Source organism: Labeo rohita, chromosome 5 (assembly GCF_022985175.1).
Source record: "Labeo rohita strain BAU-BD-2019 chromosome 5, IGBB_LRoh.1.0, whole genome shotgun sequence".
Taxonomy (NCBI): Eukaryota; Metazoa; Chordata; class Actinopteri; order Cypriniformes; family Cyprinidae; genus Labeo; species Labeo rohita.
In genome coordinates, this window is record NC_066873.1 from 36,799,815 (window position 1) to 36,825,875 (window position 26,061).

Genomic DNA, 26,061 nt, shown 5'->3' on the forward strand with positions numbered 1-26,061 from the left:
AAGGGCTGATAAACATCTCAGTCATCACCCTCTTAAAACCCCCGAGTGCCATATCAACCTCTACATTTTGTTTGTTTGTTTTTTTGTTTTTGAGGTTGAAATGTGTGTGTTGATCTCGTATCCGATTGTGGATAAGATACTGTGGGTGTGTTATACAATATATTATGTGAACATGTAGAATGTATAATGAACTTTGTTTATAAACGTTTATTGTTGCGACGCTTGTCTTTCATAGGCATGAGACTTCATTTAAGTTATACTCTATTTAATTAACTGTCTCAGATGTTTCTCCTAAATTTACTAAGATTAAAGAAGAAACAAATTAGAAAATTGTTGACATACTGTACAGAAATAAATTAATACACATTAGAAATGTTTCCCAGACATATTAATTATAATATTCATAATACAATTTAAAATTATACGTCCATTCGTCCATCCATCCATCTGTCCATCCATCAATCACCCATTCTTTCCATCTATCCGTCCATCCATCCGTTTATCTATCTATCCATCCGTCAATCTGTCCGTCCATCCATCCATCCATCCATCCATCCATCCATCCGTCTATCCATCCATCTTTATATCTATCTGTCTGTCCATCCATCTATCTTTATATCTATCTGTCCATCCATCCATCCAGCTTTATATCTATCTATCTATCCTTATATCCATCCATCCATCCATCCATCCATCGGTCCATCCAATCTATCCATCCACCCACCCATCAATCATCCATCTGTCTATCAATCTATCCGTCCCTCCATCCGTCTATCCGTCTGCCCGTCCATCTATCTATGCAACCGTCTGTCCATCTATCTATCATCCATCCGTCTATCAATCCATCTGTCTATCTGTCCATCTATACATCTATCATCCTACATCCATCCATTCGTCCGTCTGTCCATCAGTCTATCTACTGATCCATCCAATCCGTCCGTCCATCCATCCATCCATCCATCCATCCATCCATCCATCCATCCATCCATCCATCTGTCCGTCCATCTTTATATCCATCTTTCCGTCCATCCATCCATCTTTATATCTATCTATCCATCCATCCATCCATCCATCTATATATCTATCCATCCATCCATCCATCCACCCATCAATCATCCATCCATCTATCAATCTATCTGTCCATCCACCAGTTTATCCGTCTGTCCATCCATCTATCTATGCAACTGTCCGTCTATCTATCTATCATCCATCCGTCTATCAATCCATCTATACATCTGTCTATCATCATCCATCAGTCCATCCATCCATCCGTCCGTCTATCTATCATCTATCTGTCCATCCATCTATCCGTCCATCCATCCGTCCATTCATCCACCTATCTATCCGTCCATCCATCTGTCCATCCCTGCATCTATCCATCTGTGCATCTATCCATCCATCTATTCGTCTATTCGTCTGTCCGTCATATAAATATATTAATATTATTGACAACATTACATATTGTTGACAACTCTGATCTCTTTCGCAAGGGGAGACTTCTTCAGGAAATCTATGTCTGATCCAAGAAACATCTAAGCAGGAAGCAAGAGACTTCAGCAAACGTTCTCCTTTTGATCTCAGTACGGGGGAAAAAATTTCTAAATCTCATGTCTCCATTCTCTTTCAAACGGGCATGTCAGGTACAGGTACACCTCAGTTCCTCCGGATTGCGTGACCGCGCGTGTGTGTTTGCCTGCCGCTGCACCCATGCAGTCATCCAGGCATACAAGTTCCTGCTAATGAAACTCCAAATTAATTATCTTCACTGTGTTTGTCCTTCTCTCTCCCATCTTCCTCCCTCCCTCTCTCTCTCCTCCTCTCGCTGCTCTGCTTAATGACCTCCTACATACTCGTTTATCATGAGCGCTGCTACATCTCTCCCCCTGTGCTCTCATCCTATCAGCCGCGGCGCAGACCGCCTCCAGTCAGAACAGGTGTGTGTGAGAGTGATTACAGCTCTCTGCCCTCTCCACTCCACAGGAGAGTGACACACACACACACAAACTCCCACACCAGCGCATTAGACATGCATCTGCACCTAAAGCATCATTAAGATGATAATGTATTCCACTGGGTGACCGTGCAAAATGCAGGCCTACCCACAAGTCTGTGCTGCTCGCCGCGAGCGCCACATTCCACGTCAGCCGCGATTGGCCGAGGGTGTGGAACGATTCCTCCGTCGAACTCTCGCTTGGCAACAACACGACGAGAACTTGAAGCGCAATCGCAGCACAGCTCCTGTGGTTTGCATATCTAAATCGCCCGCAGTTCCTGCGATCCCGTCTTCTCTGTTCCTCTAATTCACCCCTTTCCTTGCAGTTACTTCATTTACATTTTTACCATCCTACTTGCTCTGATCTCTCTTCATTTATCTTTCTGTAGTAATCTTCCTTATCCAATGTCTTCTTTTCTTCCGTCTTTCTCGCTATAATTTAATCTCTTTCACTCACACGTTTTTCTACCTTTTTTTGCAATAGCTTCCCCCTGCTTTTGAGCATTCACAGGCTGTTAACATAGCAGCCGGTTGGTGCGAAATACAAATTAGAAAGCTATCCGGTGAGCGGAGGGCAGACTGAGATCACAGGGGAGGCAAAGAGAGAGAGGGTAAGATGTGTCGCATAGTAACACTAAAGCCAAACAGCGAGACAGGGTCACAAATCAGCTCAGTTGTGCTTGCCTCAAGGGTCTGACACATGGCCAGGAATAAACACATTATGAGAAGCAAGGTAAAAAGCGCTGAAAAACAGAGTGGAAGAGTCTTCATACACATAGTAAGCTCTGTTCCAAAACCTAATGTGCTGCCTAAGTAGGGACCACCGATGTGCTCCCAAAATTATTGCAGTGACAAAATAAAACACTATGCCAAATGCAAAGTACAGATCAACCAATTGCTTTATTATTATAGCAATATTTTCATGGTTAAAATAAAATAAAATAATAGTAAACGTTTAGAGTAAGAGTTTTTAAAATTGATTTTGCTTTTGAGACAAAAACTAAATGATAATTAAATAATTAAACAAATACACATATTATTTAAAAAAATACTACTACTAACAAATAAAAAATAAAATAAAAAGAGTTTTGAAATTAATTTTGCCTTTTGAGACAAAAATAACATAATTAAACAAAACCAATACACATTATTTAAGAATAAAAAATTATTAAAAATATTACTACTAACACATAAAATAACAAATAAAAATTAATCTAAAGAAAACAAAGCGAAAGTTAAATATTAAAGCCAATACGCACTATTTAAGAGTAAAATATTACTAAAATATTACTACTAACAAATTAAATAAAAAAATAAAATCACAAATACAATAAAAATAAAACAACAACTATTATTATTATTATTATTACTATTATTTATTATTATTTTTTAAAAATGATATGCACAGGCAAGCTTTAATTATTTCTGGCTTTTAAAACAGTGCATTAAAATTGTAATATTAATACAAATATAAATAATGTATACATATATGCACAAACAATTTTATTATTTGCCTTCTGATACAAAAACAAATTTTTCATCACAACAATAAAAAACAATATGCATTTTGATGTATGCTTATAATAGGAATACTATTAATATATTATTATTATCAAATATTTATTATTAGTAGTAGTATAATTAGTATTATTTTTGTCAAAAAATATTTGTTCAAATTGACTATATACCCCAAGACTAGTTCAGTATGCTTTGGAGTTATTTACTCACACATATCCCAATCAAAACATGTATTCAGTATCTTGGTGGGCTGAAAGAGAGACATTCAATTCAACTGTATTTCTAAAGCGCTTTTCAAAATATTATCTCAAAGCAGCTTTACAAGGATTGGGGTCTTAAAACCTCCAGTGAGCAAGCCAAGGGCAAATCCAGCTAAGATGGTGAAGGTACAGAATAAGGGGCATAAAAAGCTGACCAGCCGGATAGTGAAGTAAGCCAAAAATTAAAGTCCAGTACAAATCAGCTACTTGTGCCATGCCTGCTTTCTTAAAAACCCATGTTCCCATGCTCCTGGGTGACAGACAGTAGCCACACAGGAACTGTCACGGGCTACAGGCTCTCACAGGCCTCCTCGTCTTTAATGTGAAAGCAGGGGAAGATAAAACGTGGCTTATCGGCTGAGGAATCAGAGCCTGTTCTTTAGTAGACACACTGCAGATACAGATCTTAGTCCAGGGTTTCTTACTCCTGCCAACACGACCGAGATAAGGAGAGTAGCAAAGAAAGAGAGCGGGAACGAGATAAACAAGCTTCCATCCTGGTTAACCGGACACTTCCATTAGATGGTTATGTCATTCAATCCTACGCCACTCTCAAGTAGCCTAATATCTAAAACTCTACTGACACTGAGACAAACCAAGAAACAGATCAATCTGAATCAAATGTTTTGCATGTAGCACATACCTGCTTGAGGGTATATAATCTTTTACAATAAGATTTTACTTTTTTTCCCCTCTGCTGTCAAAATTAGGCTTTTAAATATCACACTTAAATATCACAATGACACATTTTATGTAAATTATAAAATATTTATATAATGTAAATATTTTGTAAATATTTTAATATTTATTATTATTATTGCTAATACTGGACAATTTTTTTTTTTTTTTTTTTTTTTGCATACAGCTCATCCTGGTTTATTGCTTAACTCAAAGATTGTGCTAAAGTTTGAATAAATTTGAGATTTAAAAAAAAAAAATACAATAATAAAATAAATGTAAAAAATAAATAAATAAAAAGATGATCCCGCTGTCAAAGTTAACTTAAGATATTTATAAAAAACACTAGACAAGATATTTATAAAAAAAAAAAATCACAACTATTAAATAAAATTTAAAGTCAATAAAAAATTTTATTTTAACAATTTATTTTCTTGATTTAACACAGCGAGGAAAAAAACACTAAAAAATAACTAAAAATATTACTACTTTAATAACAAATAAAATACAACAATGATAATTATTATTAGTTACTTTAAATAAATATTATAATTATTATTAATATTGTTAACAATAAATAATTAAATAATTCTTTCCTGCCTATCAAAATTAACTTGTTTATTAAATATCACACTTATTAAATAAAATTTGAATTATTATGAAATATTTGATGAAGCCAGTATAAGCAAAAAAAAAAAACATAAAAAAAATTAATTATAATAATATAAAAAATAAGTTCTATATAATTACTAAAAATGTACTACTTATTAACAAATAACATACAACAACAACAACAACAACAACAACAACTATTATTATTAAATATCACACTTAAATATCACAATGACACATTTTATGTAAATTATAAAATATTTATATAATGTAAATATTTTGTAAATATTTTAATATTTATTATTATTATTGCTAATACTGGACAATTTTTTTTTTTTTTTGCATACAGCTCATCCTGGTTTATTGCTTAACTCAAAGATTGTGCTAAAGTTTGAATAAATTTGAGATTTAAAAAAAAAAAATACAATAATAAAATAAATGTAAAAAATAAATAAATAAAAAGATGATCCCGCTGTCAAAGTTAACTTAAGATATTTATAAAAAACACTAGACAAGATATTTATAAAAAAAAAAAATCACAACTATTAAATAAAATTTAAAGTCAATAAAAAATTTTATTTTAACAATTTATTTTCTTGATTTAACACAGCGAGGAAAAAAACACTAAAAAATAACTAAAAATATTACTACTTTAATAACAAATAAAATACAACAATGATAATTATTATTAGTTACTTTAAATAAATATTATAATTATTATTAATATTGTTAACAATAAATAATTAAATAATTCTTTCCTGCCTATCAAAATTAACTTGTTTATTAAATATCACACTTATTAAATAAAATTTGAATTATTATGAAATATTTGATGAAGCCAGTATAAGCAAAAAAAAAAAACATTAAAAAAATTAATTATAATAATATAAAAAATAAGTTCTATATAATTACTAAAAATGTACTACTTATTAACAAATAACATACAACAACAACAACAACAACAACAACAACTATTATTATTATTGTTGTTGTTGTTATTAAATAAATATTAGATTTATTATTACTATTATTACTATTAAGTAATAATATATATATATATATATATATATATATATATATATATATATATATATATATATATATATATATATATATATATATATATTTTTTTTTTTTTTTTCCTGGCTATCAGCTAGTTAACTTGAGATATTTATTAAACATCACACGTATGAAATAAAATGTAATTATTATAAAATATTTTTATGAAGTCAATATAAATAAATATTTTACAGAAAATATTTTAACAATTTCTTTTTGATTTAATACAACAACCAAAAAAATTGAAATAATTACTAAAAGTTTTACTACTTTAATGACAAATAAAATACAACAACAGTTATTGTTATTATTATTATTATTATTACTACTATTAAATAAATATCATAGTTAGTATTACTATTAAATAAATAAATAAATAAATAAATAAATGTTTTTCTCCAGCTATCAAAGTTAACTTACTAAATAACATTAAGTCAATAAATATTTATCATTTCAACAATTTCTTGTTTGATTTAATATAGCAGGAAAAAATAAATAAGTTTTAATTGATTATTTAACTGCAGAAAAACAACATGTCATATCTACAATATGACTAATATTTTTCTAACACAATATAAAAGGATCATTCTACATAACTATATAGCTTTACATAAAATATATAGCTGCCTGACAGCAAGTCATTCTACAAAGACCTGGGCTGTAATAGCCAGACGAGATCAAGTACCTTAAGAACGGCATACTGAATGAACTGTACTTCAATCTCTCACAGCCTCATTTCCATTCATGTCAAATTAAGTATGACGTACTCTGACGAAGGTGTACGGCACAGACTACCAATTAAACGCATGCGATTCTTACGGGACGGCTTGAAGCGCCATTCAGCGTCGTCCTTGTTCACCTTGTTTTCTTCAATGAGAACAACGTCTGAGTCATTCACTACCTCGGGCAAGTACGAAGGAGAGCAAAGATGAGTTGCTTTTTCTGTGCAGATCTGCTTCGCTACAAGGGAAACCCATCCTGGCACATTGAATAATTCATAAATAATAAAGGGTTTGTGCCCCTTGCTGGGCCTTCATCTGCAGTAGGTAGAAGAAAAGAAAGGATGTTGAGGATTGTTCAAGTCTAGTCAGACAGGGAGCACGGCAGTCCTACTACACCACGGCCTGCTCCGACGCCTTTAATGAGAGGAAAAAATGCAAAGTGAGACGCCCTATTTTCATCCAACCGTGAAGCCATGTGAATCTTACATGAATCATCTCCTTGTAAAGCAAATACACATCCGGCCAAAATAAGCAGGCATCCTAAGCTGAATCAACGGTGCATTCAGAACCCAAAAACTCCTCTTGTAAGTGCTCTTGCTGAACAACATGCACAAGGCGGCCTTTGCACCCCAGATCCACTTGACCTCTGACCTTTCAGGTGCTGCGCTCACTCACACCGCCTGAACTGGAAGTGCTTGAAATCAAAGTGGTTGCCGAATCCTGTAAGTACATCAAAGCAGACAGGCACTTCCAGGATTCATGTGGGCACTACAGAATAGTTGTAGGTGAAAGGGAAGGAAATGAAAAGGCGAAGGCAGGGGAGGTAGAAACTGACAGCGTGCCAACGGCTAATCCCCCACAACCCCTCGCTGCACAAACAGACACGGAATGTACTATATAAAGGAAGCTCACAGTTGAGCCAGTCTCCTGTTGGGATGGGACGCGCCACATTAAGTGGAATTTACTTTTAAAGCGGACACCCCTGCTCGCGTTACGGTGCGCTGTAACGCTATCCCCGTGCCTCGGCCTCCCGCCGGGTCAACGGGGCTCTGCTCGCGCCTTTAAAATCACCTTAGCAGCTCCGCTGTCCTTAAAATAGAAGGAAGAGAAGGATGAGGGGTACCAAGGACACACGCACCTGGTTTCATACTTCTCATCTATCTCAAAGGGATAGGTCATCCAAAACTGAAACTTCAATTTAATTTCTTGCTTCTGCGAAGCACAAATTAACATATTTTTAAGAATATTTCAACTGTTTTTGTCCATACAAACACAAAAGATAACTGAAACCTGTTTACTTTCGTTGTGTGTACAGAAATATTATCTTTTGCCTCACATCAAGTTAATGTGCACTGATAACTGAACTACAACAATATTTTAGCTTAATCAAGCTACAGTTTTCATGTGTCTGTTCAAATATATATGACACAATGCACAATCAGTTATTTGAGTATGACAATATTTGTTATTTGAGTAAGTCAATATTAATGTAAAAATGTATTTGTGTGCATTTTAGTGTTTCAAAATTGTTATTATCTTTATTATTACTAATATTACTATTATCACAAAGTACCTTATTATTTTTAACTTATTATTAATTAAATTATATAATTGATTTTTTATGTAATACTATATTTGTATGTATCTTATTATTATTATTATTATTCCAAAGTACCATCATCATTATTATTATTAAAACAATTTAATATAAATTTATTATTTAAATTATTAATTTAATATTAAGGTAATAATGTATTTGTATGCACTGTAATATTTAAAAATTATTATTATTATTGTTATTCCAAAAGTCCTTTTTCTAATTTAATGCAATTATTAAATATTTTAATAAAAATGTATTATTAATTATATAATCCAATACTAATTTAATAATGTATTTATATGTATTTTAATATTTAAATGAATAATAATAATAAAAACAATAACAACATTGCTCCAATGTACCTTATTATTATTATTACTATTATTATCATCATCATCATTCCAAATTACCTTATTAGTAGTAGTAATACTAACATTATTAAAATAGTTTAAAATAAATGTATTATTAATTCAATTATATAATTCAACAATTATTTAATAATGTGTTTATGTATTTAGATTAGTGTTATGTGTTTATTATTATTATGTATTTAGATTTAGTGTTTGTGTTTATTATCATCATTATTATTATTATTATTATTATGAGTTAAAACAAATAATATAAATGTATTATTAATTCAATTATATAATTCAATATTAGTGTAATAATTTTTTTGTACACCTTTTAATATTTAAAATATATAATTATTATTCTTATTCCAAAGCATCTTTTATTATTATTATTAATATTATTATTATTAAATAAGTTAATATAAATGTATTATTATTCAAATTATATAATTCAATATTAAATTAATAATGTATGTTTATGTTTTATTATTATTATTAGCTATTCAAATATATAATTTCTTTGTACCCACAACTGTTTCTATTACTTTTCCATGTCCACATTTGGTCCTACAGCATTCTATCCCACCGACAGGATTTATTTGGAGTTCTTTATGGCCTAAATGATGTCTTCATTCACTGCTTGGAAACTTGACTAACGGACACAGTTGAGGTACGCTGGATTGCCAGTTTATGGGGGGGAGTTTAGGAAGGCTTGCGGCAGCTGCCCCAGGCATGTCACATTTATCTAGCGCTAACCCCGGCACGTTGCGCAGGGCTTCTTTTATCACCCCCGGCCCCAGATGTGCATCGTATGACGGCTCAAGGTGTATAAATAAACAGGCAAGAAATTTCCTTTGACGAGCGCTAGCCACGCAAACCCAGCTCGCTACACGCATTCTGACAAAACGCTACACCCTGTCCGTTTATCATCAAGCCGACAACTGCACTAACCTTGTGAGAGAGATTATGGCTCTGGCTTTCACACTTACCGTTTAAACCTCACCCCTTCACATACCAGCGACTGAGTCAACCTTGTGACAAAAGGCCCCCGGTGGGGTTTTCAATTACATTCAAACTCTACTGGCTGCAGAACTTGCGTCACTTACAGCAATTTTAGAGGCGAAGAGAGGAGTTAATCACGCCACACATGTAAAATGTGAATTATTTTGTCAGAGAGAACTGCGTTTACAACAGAGGTACATAAAAATGGCAGAAAGTCAATGTTTTTTTAGTTCCACTATGCTATGGTAAACTGACAGCAAATTGGGAATAAAAATTACATACTTTATAAAGCGCTGTGTACATATTTGTTCATGTTGTTACAGCCTTTTGTACTCAGTAAATACCTGGTAATTAGAGGGCTGTACAACGAAGTGTAATCTACTAACGCACACTCTGTGTAAACCAGCTGAACAACACACCAGGGCCTCCAACTGCAAAAAGGAAAAAGATCTTATTTCAACAAACACCCTTATTAGCTTTGAGACGGTTCGTGAGGACTGCATTGAACAAACACGATATCAGTTGGAACGACACTGCCAATTAGCACCTGTACGCCGTACGAATTTCTGGAAAAACTCAATAAAGGTTTGGGAAGGAGCGGGCTGACGAGGGCGTGTGTAGGCGCGGTTGAATTACAAGAAAGACCCGGTGGAAGAAAATTAAAAGTTGCTTCGGATGCCAAGAAAGCAATGCGCAAAATTCTTCACTTCGGATTAAAATATAATGAAGCAAGTAAATGCATCTTTGTCTGACATGCTACACTTTCAATTATTCATGTGGAAAGGGAGAGAGAGAGGAAAACAACAACTGGCAAACAGATTCCCCAGGGTGTTCAGCCCATATACCAGGAGGCACATGATGGCAAGGATGAATTTCTCTCTCTCTGCCTGTTAAAAGCTTTAATAGTCCTTGCGAGGCTCACAGCACCAGCTCATTCTGCTAGGGAGGCATCAATATTACATTTCTGCCTGATACCAGTAAGACGATTAATTTCATGATATGGCTGATAAACGGCCAGCATTAAAATTCTATCCTATCTTGTGTACTGTAAATAAATTCAAAACAAAACACTGAAAACTAAAATAAGTCATTTTACATTTTTAAATGCAAGAAGTGAACTAAGGCATCACAATATTAAAGTACCTCTGAAAAATGGACATACAATTTAAGATTTACAAGTATAGATTACAGTATCAACAGACAGAAATATAGATAGCTATGGAATGAAATCAAGAGTTTTAATGTTTTTTTTTGTTTGTTTTTTTTGAAGACATTTCTTCTGCTTATAAAGGATGCATTTATTTGATCAAAAATACAAAAAAAAGTAATATTGTGAAAAATTATTATAATTTAAAATAACAGTTACTGTAAAATATAATTTATTCATTTGATGCAACGCTAAATTTTCATCATCCATTCTTACAGTCTTCAGTGTCACACGATCCTTCACAAATCATTGTAATTTATTAACAATATGCTGATTTATTATCAATGTTGGAAATGTTGTTTTTTTGCAGCTTAATATTTTTTTGGAACCTGTGATACTTTTTTCATGATTCTTTGATGAATTAAAAAAAATAAAATAAAAAATACATTCATTTAACACATCCTTGCTGAAAAAATATATATATTTCTTTAAAAAAAAAGAAAAAGAAAAAAGAAATGACCTACCCTAAACATTTGAATGGTAGTGTATATTATTACAAAATATGTATTTTTTAAATAAATGCTGTTGCTTTTTACTTGCCCCTCCCATCAAAGAATCCTGAAAAAAGTATCACAGGTTCCAAAAAAAATTAAGCAGCAAAATAAATAAATAAATAAATAAAATAAAATAAATTAAAAAAAAAAAAAAAAAGTCCAACAACAATAAATCAGCATATTAAAATGATTTCTGAAGGATCACTGAAGACTGGAGTAATGATGCTGAAAATTCAGCTTTGCATCACCTTTATTTTAAATTGCAATAATATTTCATAATATCACAGTTTTTTCTGTATTTCTGATCAAATAAATGTAACTTTGATGAGCATAAGAGACTTCAAAAACATTTAAAATCTTTCTGATCCTAAACTTCTGAACAGTAGTGTAGACAGACAGACAGACAGACAGACATGCATCCCTAACAATTACAACAACTAACAGCACAATGCCAAACTGGTTATTTCTTTGCATCTCTTTTCTTGGATCCCGGCACAAGAACACCATTCGGTCAATTGATTCGTTTCATAAAAAGCAAGGTTAAGCAGCTAATTACAGAGACCCGCCACTGAATAAGCACAAACCATGTCTGGTCAATAAAACAAACCAACCTGCATCATGACAATAATGGAACAGCATTTTAAAAGCAGATAAGCGTTTCTTTACATATGGCATTTCCCTTTATCTGTAGTGCTTCTATCACTAGTGTATAAATCTCATGTTGCAAACTTCTAGAGAAAACCCACCTGAGCTCTAATGCGAGATTAGTGTTGGTGATGCTAACATTCCTGACAGGGAAAAGCCCTTTCCTTTCATTTGTCACTGGGATTATCCTCTAAGACTCAATCGACACACTCTTTCCCTGTGGATCTACGAGAAACCGGATTGGCGAGTCGTTTAGACATAGTCCTGTTTGCATATCATGTCTGTGGACATAGAGGAATTCCGTCCGACATCCTTCCGGGATCGGCGGCAAATAGCAAGGAGATAAAAGGCGGATAATCCTGGAATGCCAGAATCCCTTAACCCATCATCCCGGATCCAACCGCGAGGCATCGCTGAGAGAAAAACCCTTCTGCGAGCAGAGATTCTGTGGCCAAGAGCGGCTCCCCCTGACTCCAGAGTCCCCACTCTATCCTCACACTGCTTAAAAGCTTTACAGCAAGAAAGAAGGGGATTTAACTAAGTGGTAAATGCGGTGAAAAGCAAGGAGGGAACAGGCCGGGGTGGGGGGGCATGTACAGTATGTTTCCCTACTGAGCAATAAAAATAGCTTTACAATGATAAAGCCTCCTAACTTGCAAACTTCACCTCATACAAAGACCTGGCTCATTTAAAACTCCAATAAATGAAAGGCGGTAAGAGAAGTCTTGTGATTTATGTGACGTGTTAAAAAAAAAAAGAATTGTAAAAGAAACGAAGCACTCTGAATTTCATGTGTATTGTATAGTTCCTGGATGTACACACATGCTGAGTCAATACCTGTATATTCTCTACAGGACATGGATTATGCAACCTAGGCTCAACTGAAATAGGTGCCTCTATATACATTTGTGCAACACCATAATTACATTCAGAGTGAAATGTCCAGAGAGTGGTGCTAAATCACACATTCAATGCATGACTGTGGCACGGTTTATTACATTGGTACAGACACATATTGCCGGGTTTTATTACGCTGCGTGAGGTACGTACTGCGGCTGTTCAAAATTCAAATATCTGGGGAGTGTCGCTTAAAGGTTAATGCTCTAACGTGTCGGAAATATCCTCTACACCAAACCCAACCCCAAACCTAACCGATAGTGTTAACAAATGCAAATGATATAAAAAGAAATTTGTTAAGGCAGCCATGCTATTTTAACTTCCTTATGCAGATTTGAGCCATTTTGTCGAACCGTAGTTTCACGGGGTTCGTACCAGAGCTCTTCATCACTCAAGTGCAATGCCATATTACATGAGCTACCGAACAAACCTACTGAATTATAAAACTCATGCATGTAAATATAACGACAACATTTGGAAGTATCAGTTTTCAAATCGCACAGGATTGTTTTGAAGCCATAATATAATATTCTGCAACCAGCATTCACGGGCCGTGCCCCCCCAAACGAGTTACTGTGTCTCCCCTTTCCATCCTCTCCCCTCCTTGCTGAATGTGATAGTTTTCAAAAGTGAAAGTGAAACCGATAAAACAGCGTGCATAAGCGTTCGCACACTTTTGCGACCATCAGCAGCTGCAGACGATCACAGAATGCACGCTTTCCCACCCGAAACACCCCACCCCCCTCCCCCGACCCCGCAACGTGGTTTGTGCCCCCCCCAGAAATTCAAATGCCCCGGCGCCAGCTCTGAATCAGAGTATTAATCAAAACTTAACTTTGTGTGTAAATCATACTTTGTGTGAAAATGTAAAAGTCTGAGTTTTACTCCCTCTAGTGTTCATTTTAACTGGAAACTGCAGTGATTCGTACATATAGGTACATTTTTTTCACTTTTGCAGAAATGTATATAGAGGCACGTATTTCCAATGAATTGGAATTATACCTAAAACCGTGACTTTTTGAGAAGTAAACTTCACATTCATAAGCTGCCAGATGCATAAAATGCTTAGACTAGTCTTTCAAGCCAAGGCACAGAGTCCGCAATTTTCATATGCTTTTTTTTTAAATGCGAAAAATGCTGAAAATTTAATCCGATACAGTGAGACAGTGTGTAAAAGTGATTGACACAACATAAGTATGTATTTATTTTTTTTAAAGTGCGAAAATTTTGGACTCAGTGTGCCTTTATCATATAACTCTATAAAAAAAAAAAAAAAAAAAACTACTTTAATATCAACTTTGACTTGTCGACATGATACAAAGTTGAAAAAAATCAACTTTGACTTGAAAAATCACATTTGCCACCTGAAATTAAATTCAACTTTCAGGCACACTTGAAAAATTACTTTTCAAGGCTGTAAATAAAACGATTATTGGAGTATGTTGTTCAAGCAAATACTAAAATAATTAGTATCTCTACTTCAAAATATCATGTCTAATTCAAACCATTTCTTTGCAACTATTTACTAGCAATTTCTAAATGAAAATTGTTCCATATTCTTCAGACCACCTACATCCTTATTTTGCACAGCAAGCAGCACTCACATTTTCTTAAAAATCGATTTTAACTGTTAAACGCAGTACCAAAGAACAATGCAGTCACTTAAATGTGAAACACATCCAAAAACCAAACCATAAAAAAGAAAAAAAATCTGTGACCAATGGCAACTATCATCACCTCAGGCCTGGCCCTTTCCCTCGGTCATGCTCTATTAACAGGTGGCGTGTTCCTCATAGCAGACACATGCACCTTGAACGCCAGCCAGCCACATCAAAACCCACCCAGACCCAGGCCTTGAACCCGCCCACCTGGGAGGCCGTATATCACCCAGCCAGAGCTGCGCTGAGGAAATCTCACTAGATCAAACAAATACCAGGAAGAGGGCAACTGACAGAAATACTCCAGGAATCACCTCGCTCTTTCTCTCACTCTTGCTCTTCACTATCCCTCAGCTGAGGGCGAACAGGCACCTTGTGAGTTATGACCGAAAGCTCCCTGCGGGTAATCAGAGCATAACAGAAGTTCGCCCTGTGGAGTCGGACTGAACGGGGCCCAATTATATTCAGCGAACGTGGGTGTGCGGCACCTGCCAGTGCCCTTCAAACCCTCAGTATGACGCAGCAGACAAATCAATGATAAGCCCACTGGGCTCTTTTTGCTTCCGACACCTCTCCGTCTTCATCGGCCTTCCCTTCTCATTATAGCTGGCTGTCACTTGTTGGATTATTACTGCTGCACTCTGCACCCGGAGTACGGAGAGGGGGTGGACAGAAATGTCTACCTCGTCTCTTAAAGTCAGCACTCCCTCGCTGAAATTTAACAAGATAACCCTGCGGAGAGCAGCATGGGAAGTGCGAGACAGAGAAAAGAGACAAACATGCATCTGTGTGCACAACTGAAAGTTGAGTTTTTCATTGGTAATCTATCTAGAATTCATCTCCTCAAAGTTTGGCTTATCCAACGGAACAATCAAAAAGCACTCTAGCACAGGTCATTTAATTTAATAAAGCTTTGGTTTCTGCTCATGAAACTGAAAACGTACATGTGGCTTTGGAATTCTGCACAGCGTTCCGAATATCACGTTGAAAGAACACGCGTGGAAGCGTGAACCAAAACCTGACAGTTTTGACAACGTTCCACACCTCAGAGAAGCATTGGTTTTGACTGGTTTACAGTGAACACTGCATAACAAGCCCTCATGCATCATATACAGTACTGTTTAATCCACTAACAATCGTCATGCATGTGTGGAGGAACATTTTCCTGACATGTACACACGTCCCAAATCCAGATGTTGGGCATCGGTGCCCAGGAAAAACAAGATGGGTAAACACAGGGAGCTAGAAAATGAAAACAGCACACATTAAATATAATCAAGAAGAAACCAAAACATGAACAGGCCACTTGAGTTCTCACATATAATTTGTTTTTGCGGGAACGAGAACAGAAATTTGCCAAGACAAGCAAGATGAGAGGGCATTGAAATTATACGAAACAAGTCCAAAACTGTGCCAACAGTCCACTCTGTGGGTGAACGTAGTTCCGAGGAGCTGTTAAACTCTTCGGATTGCATGAGGTTGGAAGTTGGGGATTTCCAGAATCTACCTTCTTACGAAACCCCTTACGGTGCAATACAATGAAATGCCATATATAGCTAACAAAATACATATGTTCTTCAAAGGCAAACTTGCTGAGCTTCTCTAAACAGCACACGGTTTCAATTTCTTAACATGGTTTTATACTGTTAAACTCTTAAAAATAAAAGTTCCAGTATTTTGAAACCAAAACATATGTTTCTTCTCTAGTTCTCTTACAAACTAGAAACCAACATATTGATCTGAACAATACACTATAACAGTCTGAAGATCCATACAGACAACTCAAAACACAATAAAAAGGTAAAAATGGTCAAAAAAAGTGAAAAATTCTTGATTTGCTAGAAATTCATCAATATTTGAATATAACACTGTCAACACTCATTATTATTGTTTGTATTCGAAAACTAATATTCAGAACTATTTAATAATATTTCATTTAATAATTTATTATTAATGTATTATTTAATAATACATTAATAATTTTCAATGTGATCAGTACAAAATTAATATGTGACCCTGGACCACAGGTATGTTTGTAGCAAAAGCCAAAAATACATTGTATATGTCAAAATGATCATTTTTTTCTTTTATGCCAAAAATCATTAGGGTATTAGGTAAAGATCATGTTCCATGAAGATATTTTGTAAATTTCCTACTGTAAACATACCAAAAATTCTCGATTAGTAATATGCATTGCTTAATTTGGACAACTTTAAAGGCGGTTTTCTCAATATTATGATTTTATTGCACCCTCAGATTGCAGATTTTCAATTAGTTGTATCTTGGCCAAATATTGTCCTAACCCAACAAATCATACATCAATGGAAAGCTTATTTTTTTCAAATCTCAATTTCAAAAAAATGACCCTTATGACTGGTTTTGTGGTCCAGGGTCACATGCCACTGCATAATAGTAATGATAAGTCAAATAATTTAAGCAAGCAACACATTACAATACATTAAATACAACTAAAATATTACAAAAATTAAAATACCTGTAAACAAGAGTTATGTTGGGTGTTATTTTTAAAGACTTACCAGATGGCGCCACTTATCTGTAAAATCAATATTTAAGAACAGATCAAGCATGAATATCGAGAAAAAAAAATCTGTCTAAATGACTTTCTACAACTGTGTTTATTTTCATACCGAAAATTCCCTGATATTTCATGTTGAATCACTATTAAAGATCCTTTATTTTTAAGAGTGTAACTCAGAGTATTATCTCCAATGTAGACTAGTTGGCTACCAAAGTGCATAAAGTAAAATTTATAGGCAGCAACACCTATTACGCAAATAGCTAGCAGCTTGCCGAGCCAAGCTTTACCGCACACGGAGCTTGGCGGACGTCACGTACTATGGAGTGCGGTTTGAGCACCTATCTAAATAGTGGTAGTCTAACTAGCCTTGCACAGGCCACTGTTTGCACAGGCTCTCTCTCAGCTCTCTGATGTTGCCACAGTGCTAAACTGCACAGCTGTTGTGCAATCTGTGGCGGTGTTAATTACCCTAATGTGAACGGCAGCTTGTCAGCCCCACACTAACAAAGAGGCCTTATGGTTTTAATGTTGGCCATCTTTCGTTCGCCCTCCCCTTCTGCTTTTCGCTTTCTCTTTGCCCTTTCGCCATCTTTAACCTTCTCTTCTTTCCATCTCTTCTGTCTTCATCTTCATTCATCTCCCATTTCGTACTCTCCTTACCCTGGCAGACCACCCGCCATATACTCTACACATCCCAGGAAGAAAAAAACACATCTAATGAAACCTCCCTGTGCAAATCTGCTTAGTAAGGAGAGAAAGCGGCTAAGGGACCAGATTAAACAAGGATTTAATCCAGTGCCAGTGAAAGGGCTTAAAAGGAAATATGAGAGCAGTGAATGGGAGAACGCAGATGCCCTGAAAAGAAGAGAAGGCGGTAAATCTGAAACAATCGCTGCACATCTGACTTAGCATCTGTAAAAGCCTCAGAGACCTCCAGCTAAGAGAGTGCCATTTTTCACAAAACTTCCTGAAACACTTTCAGATTTTCAGTCCACTTTATCAGCCACACTTAAACCAAAAGAAACTTAGATAATATTAAATATTCCCAAATACAGTTCAGTAATTTACTTTGGATCTAAAAGTCACAGCAAATGCCAAATCTTCATTACTGACATTCCCAGTTGTCATATTGAAGTTTGCCTAATAATAAGTCATATGTCAAATAATTGTACTTCCTATCCTGTTCATCCTACACTCTTAAAAATAAAGGTGCTTTAAACGGTTCTTCACAGCGATGCCATAGAACCAATATTTTCGGCTCCACAAAGAACTATTCTTAAAAAAAACATCACTTTCTTACCTTTTAGATAATCTGAAGAACCTTCTTTCGCCACAAAGAACCTTTTGTGAATCAGAAAGACTCTTTAGATGTTAAAGGATCTTTATGGAACCATGTAGACAAAAAGGTTCTTCTATAGCATTGTGAAGCACCTTTATTTTTAAGAGTGTAAAGCAGGTCTGAAATAAGCACCTACATTTTTAGAAAAAAGGTGCTAAGATGAGGTTTTAGTAGCAATGCAACAGCTAAAGTATTTTATATCTCTCAAAGACCATTCCAGTAAATGGTTCTTAAAAAGAACCATTTTTTGTGAAAAGTCCGTTGGAAAGTTCCAAAGGATGTTAAAGGTTCTTCACGGAACCATCAAAACTAACAAAAATCTTATTTTTAAGAGTGCAGCTTCAGCAATGAATTTCTTAAACAATGTAATTGAATTTAGACCAATGTGGCATTCTCTCAGGTGGCGTGCAGTGGTACTCTTCAGTCTCTTTCCTCTATTATTAGAGAGAAGGAACAGCTGGTAAATAGCATGTCTGGGTCGTGAGCTTCCATAATTTTCGACATCGCACAAGGCACATTTAATTATGAGCTATAAAGGTGACAAAAGACACGCAAGCGCCTGACCGGAAAGCACAGCGCTGAGGAATGCAGGAAAAGGCTGCATTTGGGACAAATAAAATCTTCATTTGTTCTAGAATCTCAATAATCATTCACAAATCTAGAAACTCTGTCAGGCCCACCTACACTCCAGATGAAACACACTGTAGTTAGAGAATGAGACACCGTGCACAAAAGAGGCAGGACGCCTTTGGTGCGCCATTCTTTTATTGCACAAAAAGCAAGGCTCTATGTACCCGTACACAATGGCTAATTGGAACGGGATCACACAAGATTAAAGAGCGAGGTCTCGGAATTATTCATCCGCCTGCCTCTGTGTTTGAAGTGTAGTGGCTGTGGTTAATCTGCAAGGCTTTGACAAAACAACAGCAGCAGCACAGCCGGCCAGCGTGACCCAAGCAGGGAGGATAACTCCCTGACATCCAGCTTTAGCGTCTCCGTGGCAGGCAAACACAGCGTGCCGTGTGCACAGGGCCCCGTTCAGCTGCATCCGCTGTGTGCAGCCAGCTTGAAATCCAGCTCACCCAGCCAGTGACTCACTGACCTATGACTTCAGCAATACCTGGAGGTATTCAAAAGGCCTTGGCACGCTGCTGTTGTGTGCTTGTGTGGAAGCGTGTGTGAGCGTTTGACATTTAGCAGAAAAAATGACAGGAGAAAAAAAAAAAAAAAGGATGGGACATTACAAAGCTTAAAGGGCTTTACCAAGAGTAAAGTGATAAGATGAGGGGGGGAAAAGAGAAAAAAGGTGAAAAATAGGCTATATTGTTATGGCAGTCCATTGTCTGCCAATCTCAAAACTACAAAATCTCAAAGCATTTTACACATAGGAAAGGTCACATCCTATAAAATAGAGCATAGGCTCAGAAAAATCACCTATTAGAGAAAATTAAATAAAATAAATGATTTTATTATTTTAAAATAAATTTCTAAGAGGCCTACTGAAGGAAAAATATTGCATAAATAATGCTGTATTACTAGAGAAACGATATAACATAATATATAATAATATAATATAATAATATAAAGTAAAAAATAATGAAGTAATGTGTAATCCTTATCAGAACAACACATTATCAAAATTCAGGATAGTTTATCTTATGTGATAGCTAATGTACACAGTAACACCCTTGATAACATTAACATAAAAAAAAAATTCCCTCATAACCAGTATTACTGATTCCAGTTTACAGCCGAATAAATCAAGTCACTATGGAGATTAGACACAAACACACATTTCCCCTTCCTGCTCGGCGCTTGTCTACCTTTATCACGTCTTACTCTTACAAAACTCCATTTATTTCTCCACGGACTAAGAGGACTCAAGATGTTAGCTTCGTGCCGGAAGGTCTGTCATATCAGGCTAGGCTGTGATCTGCCTCGACTCTTATATTACAAATAGCTGGCAGATTTTTCCTCACCCTCTTATCAGGACTGCCGAGCCAGGCCCCCGCCATATCAGCTCTCCGCGCCTGATAAGTGGAGGGTTTGAAGATACGAACGAGGGAGCGTTTGCAAGCTAATTCCAGAGCTGCATCTGCGCAAGATTAAAGATTAGCCTCTGGCCACAGAAAAAAAAAAAAAAAAAAAAGAAGAAATATACATTTGATTTGTCAGAGAGGAAGGTGAAGGTGAATGGGTGCCCTTTTAACACTCACTGCAATTCTGCTTCACTTACTGCTATTTCAGATCGCAAATAGCCTATGAAAGTCTTGCTGCATGGTGTAATGAAAGTAAAAATCAGAGTATAAATCTTTCATACATATTCAACGACCAAAGCATACATATTGAATTCTGGGAACTCATAGTCACCTGAGTAAAGTCTCAAAAATTCATGACAGTTCAGAGAGGAAGAACTCTCATGTGAAATAGGTGGAGTCTATATCCACTTCTGGGTGTAAAAGCTGTAAATCATAACGCTGAGCAATGCGGCAATCAATTTGCTGCATTAACTGTGCATTCATAAAATATTATGCTACGCGAGTAACATATAATTATCATATATCAACACGTGAAGTACCCGCAATGTAAAAATGATGCAGTGCGAGCCATAAACATGATTTGTGAAGGTGGTGACGAGTATCTTAAATGGTCTCTATGCAAATCCTTTATGCAAATCTCATTCAAAGTGCTAATGCAGACAGACAACAAACCACCACAATCTCTAATCTATGCTCTACCCAGCCCGAGGCAAGCCGTTTACATCACCATATGATGTTTCACACATTAACTTAACAAAAATTAAGCTAAAGATCTCTCATATTTTGTTTCATATCCAGAAATGTAGCCAACTAGAACAATTGGTATAGGAAGTTAGTTTTGACATCAAAATGGCAGGCTCAGGAAGCCCAAACACTCAAGGTGCAGTTTATATGCAAAGGACTTATGGGTAACCTTGAACGTCTGATTAAGTAGAGTCTAGATATCCTATGTAATATAAAAATGAATGTAACTCAATACACAATGCCAGAGCTTCACAAATGTAAACCATGTGTGTAAAGGAACAGAAAGGAAATATAAATGGGTCAATGATAAAAAAGGAGAATAATAAAAAGGAGATAAAAAGTTGTATTGTGAATTCATACTTTAAACAAACATTTGTACCAGGAATATTGACTTAGTGACTATAAAAATCAAGTGGTGTAACCAAGTAAAAACTACTGAAGTATTCAGTTTACACAACTTGAGCAGTGTTTTCAACATTTTCAATGTATTTTATTGTTTTGTTTTTGGAAATGATGCATTGATTTTATTACTTATTGTTTAATAAATAATATAATTTCTGAGTTACTCCATTTGATCTGATCAAAATGCACCTCTTTACAAAAAGGTAAAATATGTGATATTTTCATGAAACTCAATGACCTTGAAAACACTGCCAGGGTTTAAAGGGGTCAATAATCATTTTACAATTTTCTTGTCACATGACAGCAAAATGGCTTCCTGCAGGCTGGTATTACCACACTGACATGGATTTGGCAGATCAAAGTTTTCAAATATTAACACTGTTAATAACGGCCTATTCTTGTTCTTTATTTATTTTTAACAAATAACAATAAAAGATTATACCAAACTAAGCTTCTCAGACTTTTTAAAATTAATAATAAGAATTCTTAAATATATATATATTCTTAATAATAAAAATCCTTAGATGGTTACACCAACAAGACATTTGTTCTTAAACCACTAGAAAATATAGAAAAAATATTTTTAATTCAGAAATTAAAAACAATGTATCATAAAATGATGAAAAGTGTATGTAAATAGTTTTTGTGTTTTAAATTTGAATTTATTTATATTGCATACTTTAATAGATATAGACAAAAATAAACATCACGTCATTGACCCATGCAAAGTCAGAGCAACAAATTAAGTAAAGAAAAAAAGGATCTCAATACAAAGCGTCAGACCTTGACAGATATGAAAGAAAGAAAGAGAGAAAGAAAGAAAGAAATTTCAGATGCTTATTCATCATTTGATGCTGAATAAAAACGCAACACAAAGCGCACACAATAATGGCATAAAAACCGAATAAAACACAATGACTCCAAGCAGTAAATTGCTTGTGATATCAATGCGTGAGGGAAAAAAACACCTTCAGTCTCTAGAACAAAACCTGAACCTCTGTTAGATTCAAGCAAAACCTCATTTATAAGACTTCAGATACATGCGGTGTGGTTTTTCATGTCTTTTCCCCTCTTCTATTAAAACAGCATTTCAAAAAGACTGCGTTGATCAAATTACTGCCCGCAAAATAAAACAAGGTTTCACAAGCATTCAAGACGCATTCGTTATCGTAGGCTCATACTTTATGGAAAACATCTTACCGAATTCTATATTAGATTGGCTTCCATCGGAGAAAAATAGTCAAACCGATTTTGCGAAAGGTGCGAAATAAAAAGCAATTCCGTTACATCCAGTATGTGCCTTGTGAAAGCTAAGGCAGATTTCTTTCGCCGAGCTCCCGTAGATCTCTACTGACCGAAGGCGGACAAGAAATACGAACCTGTCCCAACAATAAATCTTCAGAGGAACGTTTTTAACGACTGCGGTGGCGAAAGCTGTCAGAAGCGGAGGATATTTTCAACGACAGATCAGACAGACTGATATCTGTTCAGCAATGAGTCATACATTCCTCACTCAGGTGGATAGAATCAGGTTTTTAGTCAAGGTAAGGTGAAGGCGACAGATATGAATCCCAAGTCGTAGAAGCTCCTATGACAGATCATTAACAATAGATTCCCAGCAGAAGTACCGCTCGATTTCACAGGCAAAAACACCGCAGAACAACATTCCATGGATTTGAGCTCTTGGTAATCTCGTTTATCTCAAATAAGTGAGCGAATCCGTTCGTTTTCGACGTATCTGAAAGGTTTTAAAAGTCCCCACACGAATTGAGCGCGTCCGGCGCCTCCGCTGCGCGAGGCTCTCCAGGCACATACGGGAGCGAGTGTTCCGTGAGCGCGCGCTGAAGTGCGCTTCAAGCGGCCACTCCGCTGGGTGTGTTAAAAAAAACATGCACAGGACAAGACCAAAGCAATCGATGTATGAGAGGCGGAGTTTAATTCATACCAGCCTTCTTGTTCTTTTTTTTTTTCCCGAAGGAATGAAATCTCACTCTAGCAGACATCTATAAATGTCACGTGAACGACTTCAATTTAAAATGTAAAAATTTACCCCTAAACCTTTCTATAGATGTCAAAGCGTTTTTGTGTACAATTCCAGCGAGCTGTTCACAAACAGCAACATCAGCAGCAACAACAATTTTCATTAAGAACATAAACACAAAAAGTAATGATAAAGATATTTATAATGTTAACAATATTTCCATTTCAGATAAATGCTGTTCTTCTTAACTTTCTATTTATCAAAGAAATCTGAACAATTTTACTATTTTTAATAATAATAATAAATGTTTTGAGCCACAAATCGGAATATTAGAATGCTTTTTATAGATCATGTGACTTAAATAATGATGCAAAAAATTCAGCTTTGAAATCACAGGAATACATTACATTTTAATATATATTAAATATAATTAATATATACAAATAGAAAACAGTTATTTAAAAAATATTTCAACATTTTACAGTTTTTGCTGTACTTTAAAACAAATAAATGCAGGCTTGGTGAGCAGAAGATACTTCTTTAAAAACATTAAAAACTTTTGACTATATATATGAATAGAGAGAGAGAGCGAGAGAGAGAGAGAGAGAGAGAGAGAGAGAGAGAGAGAGAGAGAGAGACAACTGGCCCTTGACCTAAAAAATATATTTTTTACTTTAGTATATTCCAGTTAAATTTTAGTAAATGAAACAGCTATTATATAAAAAAAAAGAAAGAAAAGAAAATGAAAACAAACAAACAAAAAAAAGATCTTAAATATTAAATATAAATTTTAGAATATTTTTAAGGATCATGTGACTGGAATAATGATGCTAAAAATTCAGCTTTTTTGCATTTTTAAAAATTCAAATAGAAAACATTTATTTTAAATAATGAAAATATTTCAAATTTTTACTCTTTTTGCTGTACTTTGAATCAAATAAATGCAGGCTTGGTGAGCAGAAGAGACTTCTTTAAAAATCTTAAAAATCTTACTGTTCAAAAACATTAATATATAGGCCTATACATTTGTTTGTTTATAAAAAAAAAAGTATCAACAAAATATTAAAACTGTGGTTTGGTCCAATAAATATCATAATGAATAAATTCTACATAATTACAACACATAAAACACTTGACAACTTGCCCTTGACTTAAAAAAATTATATTTTGCCTTAGTATATTCCAGTTCGATTTTATTCACTTAGTTCATCAAATAGCTACACCGTTAAAAAACAATTTGTTGAGTCAACTTAAAATAATTTGTTACCCGGCTGCCTGAAAATTTTAAGCACAGTCAACTCAAAAAAAGTTTAGTCAACTTGAAATGTTACGATGTACTAAGTGACAACTTAGATATTTGAGTTGATTCAACTTAAAAATTTCAGGCAGCTGTGTAACAAGCCCATCTTTTAAGTTTAACAAACAAAATGTTTTGTTCAGTCAACTCAAATATCTAAGTTGTCACTTAGTACATTTTTTACAGTGTATTATATATAAAAAATAAAAATAAATAAATAAAGGACCATAAAAATACTACTAGAGAAAACAAGAATTTGTGCAGTTGAAATTTCCACTCAAAATTATTGAGATGTCACTCGTCACAATGAGATAAAATGGGTTCCGACCGTTTCTGAATCGGTTTGAAAGGGATGATACGTCTGAGTCTGTTCCGCAAGTGGGTCAATTCTGTGAGATCAAATTTGCTCGGCAGTCAAATCGAATATATGGGCACAAGTGCCAAAGGCCGAGTAAAGGACACAAAATCTAAAGAGAAACCTTTATTAACTGTTTTCAGAAAGAAGAATTGAACATCTTGTGTTTTATTGAGGGCTTGACCTATAAACTGTGCAGACAATGTAATACAGCTTGACTGAATCAAAGCAATTTTATCACCAAGGGATTGAAGCTGTGGCAGGCTTTAATGAAATCCAAATGAATGGCATCTTTTAAACACTAAAACAGCGTTGCAAACTAACCAACCAATGTTCTTGTTTTGCTTTGACCGGCGGCTAAATAGTGTGGCGTGGTCTGTAAAGCATGCAATGTTTGCGGTGCTTCTAGGAAGTTTTTGCATGGAATGCACAGCTTGTAATTATTTACCAGCTGATTGTGATTATAGGTCATCCCCTTTCCTACACACTTCCTATTAAAACCATCAGGCATTCAGAGAAAAACAGTACATGGGACGGAGATACACATTCGCTTACAACCAACAGAAAGACAACTGAGAGATCATGAATGGGGTGCATTTGATGACCTCTGAATGGAATAATTGTCATATTATCTTTATTGGTTTATTGCTATGAGAAAATCAAATCAAAT

General features: G+C 35.0%; 1 protein-coding gene across 16 annotated transcripts in view; it reads right to left on the reverse strand.

Annotated features, from left to right (window-relative positions):
* Positions 1–26,061, reverse strand: part of fbrsl1 (fibrosin-like 1) — a 365,636-nt gene that overhangs the window by 47,685 nt on the left and 291,890 nt on the right. The window lies entirely within an intron of this gene.